The sequence below is a fragment of the Schistocerca piceifrons genome, unplaced genomic scaffold (genome assembly GCF_021461385.2).
Source record: "Schistocerca piceifrons isolate TAMUIC-IGC-003096 unplaced genomic scaffold, iqSchPice1.1 HiC_scaffold_1416, whole genome shotgun sequence".
Lineage (NCBI taxonomy): Eukaryota > Metazoa > Arthropoda > Insecta > Orthoptera > Acrididae > Schistocerca > Schistocerca piceifrons.
In genome coordinates, this window is record NW_025727254.1 from 275001 (window position 1) to 280000 (window position 5000).

At 54.2% G+C, this 5000-nt stretch overlaps 1 non-coding gene across 1 annotated transcript in view; it reads left to right on the forward strand.

The window, feature by feature from the left end:
• The first annotated feature begins 3622 nt into the window (after nucleotides 1-3622).
• LOC124733874 overlaps nucleotides 3623-5000 on the forward strand; it is a 1909-nt gene continuing 531 nt past the window's right edge. The window contains exon 1 of the ribosomal RNA XR_007009187.1: nucleotides 3623-5000. This exon is cut by the window's right edge and continues 531 nt beyond it. This is a non-coding gene — a ribosomal RNA (small subunit ribosomal RNA).

A 5000-nucleotide genomic window follows, 5' to 3' on the forward strand; every position in this document is an offset into this window, starting at 1 on the left:
GACAACACTACGTCCGCACCACAAAACATACCGCCATCTGTAGGTCTCCCGCAACATGACCTCCTGCAACGACGCTACCGCCATCTATGAGACGCCAAGCCGACTAAGACAGCGATGGCGCCACAGTGGCCGCCTTTCGACGCCACCCACAAAGGCTGCAGCCTCTGTCGACCATAGCACCCAATCTCCAGTGGCTCTGCCGCACGAAGCCGTGGACCGGCAATGACGCCACCCGCACCCGTTCGTGCACCACCCCAACCGCCAAACTCGCACCTCCAGCGGATGAACGGCGGACGTTTCCCGCACTCGTAAAGTGCAATCCACCCCTATAACTTGCGTTTCATGAAGAGTTATTTCCAATATGCGACATTCCCGCTGTCCGTATACATGAGCCGCGACCTGTACCACTTACGAGCGAGAGACGCGATCGCGTTGCTCACTGTACGGCGTCCGATACCGAGCCATCAGCATGTCGGTCCCCATGCGCGTTGCACTCGCACTCGCAGTCGCAAAAACGTGGGGCAAATATATTACGCGGAAGAGTTATAACAGACCGAGCCCCACTGCATGGGGGGAGTCTTTGTCACTAATGTACACAGATGGAACATTTTGGACTGGAACCAGATTACCCGTACACACGGCGCTGATTAGTAATCAATGCAGAGCCATCAAACTACAGCAAATATACACAACTGTCCGTATACATGCTGAAAGAGTCTGCCCAAAATGGGAACCACACGTCAGCCAGACACTCTGATCACGCACCACTCTCTGCTTCTAACAGGCGCACATACAATATGTAAGCACCAGCATGGAACAACATCCAGTGCATCTTCTCCGCCACATTACACAATCCACACTATCACAACCAGACCAGGAGGTCCGTGCGGAAAATACAATATCCCAGCCTTTCGACATCCACCATTGCGCAGACCAGGCACCAACACCCACACATGTCCTATACAACGGTGCACCCAACATCACAATAGTACCTCCTGTCACAGCGCACAAACAATGACATGAGTCAAAGACACAGGTCTCACACAAGCATAGAATTGGAGCGCCGCCTCTAATAAGCCAAAGGTGCATCCTGACGTGACAAATCTGATCATGTCACAAGCATTCACTTACTATAATCACTATCAACGAACCTGCCGCCCCCGCCCCCCCCCCCCCTACACCTTTCCGTACAACAACGTGTAACCTAACCTAACCTAACCTAACCTATGTTGTACCTTAACCTAACCTATGTTGTACCTTAACCTAACCTATGTTGTACCTTAACCTAACCTATGTTGTACCTTAACCTAACCTATGTTGTACCTTAACCTAACCTATGTTGTACCTTAACCTAACCTATGTTGTACCTTAACCTAACCTATGTTGTACCTTAACCTAACCCATGTTGTACCTTAACCTAACCCATGTTGTACCTTAACCTAACCCATGTTGTACCTTAACCTAACCCATGTTGTACCTTAACCTAACCCATGTTGTACCTTAACCTAACCCATGTTGTGCCTCAACCTAACCCATGTTGTGCCTCAACCTAACCCATGTTGTGCCTCAACCTAACCCATGTTGTGCCTTAACCTAACCCATGTTGTGCCTCAACCTAACCCATGTTGTGCCTTAACCTAACCCATGTTGTGCCTTAACCTAACCCATGTTGTGCCTTAACCTAACCCATGTTGTGCCTTAACCTAACCCATGTTGTGCCTTAACCTAACCCATGTTGTGCCTTAACCTAACCCATGTTGTGCCTTAACCTAACCCATGTTGTGCCTTAACCTAACCCATGTTGTCGCCTTAACGTAACCCACGTTGTCGCCTAAACCTGCTCTGTAATTGTTATACGACTCGTTCAATTACTGTAGTGTTGCCCACCCGCAACCCTCGCAATATAGTTCGCTACTCGCACTGCCCGCACCCCTGTGTATCGCTTCATGTTAAACACCTTGCAAGTCTTGCTCACTTTCCACATGCTCCTGCTGTACACTGTAATGTGGATGGCAGCAGGACGTACATGCCGCCCCTCCCCACGTCCCCACCTTGCCCCCTGCCTTCGCAAGCTGGTTGGTGAGAAGTTTGCATGTTCAATGCCCTTCGCATGCGACGTACTCAGGCTACGTTGTGGTGCGGCCTGTGTCAACTGTCCGCTGATGTCGTACGCGTGAACCACAATCTGTACTGCACATTCGTCCTTATGTACTGAATGATACATCGTGGCACATGTGTGACCGCACAACGACTGCGCCCAAAAACGGCGGACCATACAGTGCAAATATTGTGCACGCAGCTACGTGTCGTCTCCCTATGAGAGCTGGATTGCAGTGTGGTACGCCATAGAGACGTGTGGGAGGAACGGACGCCGTGGATGGCGATCAGCATGAGCTGTCTGTTGATGTATTCGGACCTAGTCGTCTCTCCTCACACACCGTGATGGCATGGTGCACCGCGTTCCATATCTGCGACATGCTACAGAGGCCGGTTGACAGTCGTTCGAGCAATGGACATCGCATACGTACGGGGGCCACCTTCCACGTATTGTCTAGGCGTGCACATTTTGTTGCGTGTATGTGGGCAGACGTAGTGTGGCGTGACACCTGACACAGGCATGCAATAATCGTTGAAGTTGCAAATGGCGATGGACGCCTGCGTTTTCTGGTGAAGTTACGCAAATGAACAAATGGTAACCTGTTGTGGTGCGGTTGTTCTCGCTAGGGGTGAATCGGTGATGGCGACGATAGGTTGAGGTACTAACCGGTTGTTCCAGCGATACCCACCATGCCGACGAAACTGAACGGCATCTGGGTGTGAAGCGATACGCGGCGGTGGCTGGGTGGGACCGTCCCCGGCCGGTGAGGGGGCGCCTCCCGGCGTGCTGGCCGCGCGGTGCGTGGGCGCACGCGCTACAGCCGGCTGGTGGGGGCGGCCAGTGGCAGGCGCGCCGGCCGACGGACGCGGCAGGCGTCGCAGCTGCGCGCCGGCGCACCCTGCGCGCGGCGCCGTGCGGCCAAAGTAGGTCCTCGCGGGCCCGGTGCGAAGCGCGGTGGACATCTTCAGTGTGCTGGTCCGATTGAGGACTGTGTGCGTTGAGGATGCGCCGCCGCCCGGCGCTCGGCGCCGCGACGCCGTCTGCTGCTCGGTCGCCCCAGCGGTTCTCGCTGGTGGTTTGTATCGCAGCTGTGCGGATGTGTTGGCGCGTGCGCTGTGCTGGGAGAGTTCGCTTCGGCACCCAAGTGGGGCTTTTGTCCTTCTGTGGCGCTGGCGTTGGAGCTGCCGGTCACCGTAGGTGGCGCGTGTTGTCTCCCGCCGGCAATGCCACGACAGCACGCTCCCGGGCCTCTGTCGGCAGCGGCAAGCTCAGTTGGGAGCACGGGTGGTCGCACCGAAAGCGTCTACTCGCCTAACTCCGGGCGATTGCGCCTCTCTCGAACCCGACCAAGTACTTGGGACGGCGCTGCGCGCCGCCGGGACCTGAGAGGGTTTCGAGGTGTATTGTGCAGGGGAGCTCAGCCTCCTCCTGTTTGCAGAATGATTGAGCGGACGCTTGCGTGTTCGCGCGGGCCCCCGGGACACACTCCCGGGCGGCCGGCTGCTCAGCTCTAGTTGACGCAGCTCCCTGGTTGATCCTGCCAGTAGTCATATGCTTGTCTCAAAGATTAAGCCATGCATGTCTCAGTACAAGCCGCATTAAGGTGAAACCGCGAATGGCTCATTAAATCAGTTATGGTTCCTTAGATCGTACCCACGTTACTTGGATAACTGTGGTAATTCTAGAGCTAATACATGCAAACAGAGTCCCGACCAGAGATGGAAGGGACGCTTTTATTAGATCAAAACCAATCGGTCGGCTCGTCCGGTCCGTTTGCCTTGGTGACTCTGAATAACTTTGGGCTGATCGCACGGTCCTCGTACCGGCGACGCATCTTTCAAATGTCTGCCTTATCAACTGTCGATGGTAGGTTCTGCGCCTACCATGGTTGTAACGGGTAACGGGGAATCAGGGTTCGATTCCGGAGAGGGAGCCTGAGAAACGGCTACCACATCCAAGGAAGGCAGCAGGCGCGCAAATTACCCACTCCCGGCACGGGGAGGTAGTGACGAAAAATAACGATACGGGACTCATCCGAGGCCCCGTAATCGGAATGAGTACACTTTAAATCCTTTAACGAGTATCTATTGGAGGGCAAGTCTGGTGCCAGCAGCCGCGGTAATTCCAGCTCCAATAGCGTATATTAAAGTTGTTGCGGTTAAAAAGCTCGTAGTTGGATTTGTGTCCCACGCTGTTGGTTCACCGCCCGTCGGTGTTTAACTGGCATGTATCGTGGGACGTCCTGCCGGTGGGGCGAGCTGAAGGCGTGCGACCGCCTCGTGCGTGCTCGTGCGTCCCGAGGCGGACCCCGTTGAAATCCTACCAGGGTGCTCTTTATTGAGTGTCTCGGTGGGCCGGCACGTTTACTTTGAACAAATTAGAGTGCTTAAAGCAGGCAAGCCCGCCTGAATACTGTGTGCATGGAATAATGGAATAGGACCTCGGTTCTATTTTGTTGGTTTTCGGAACCCGAGGTAATGATTAATAGGGACAGGCGGGGGCATTCGTATTGCGACGTTAGAGGTGAAATTCTTGGATCGTCGCAAGACGAACAGAAGCGAAAGCATTTGCCAAGTATGTTTTCATTAATCAAGAACGAAAGTTAGAGGTTCGAAGGCGATCAGATACCGCCCTAGTTCTAACCATAAACGATGCCAGCCAGCGATCCGCCGCAGTTCCTCCGATGACTCGGCGGGCAGCCTCCGGGAAACCAAAGCTTTTGGGTTCCGGGGGAAGTATGGTTGCAAAGCTGAAACTTAAAGGAATTGACGGAAGGGCACCACCAGGAGTGGAGCCTGCGGCTTAATTTGACTCAACACGGGAAACCTCACCAGGCCCGGACACCGGAAGGATTGACAGATTGATAGCTCTTTCTTGATTCGGTGGGTGGTGGTGCATGGCC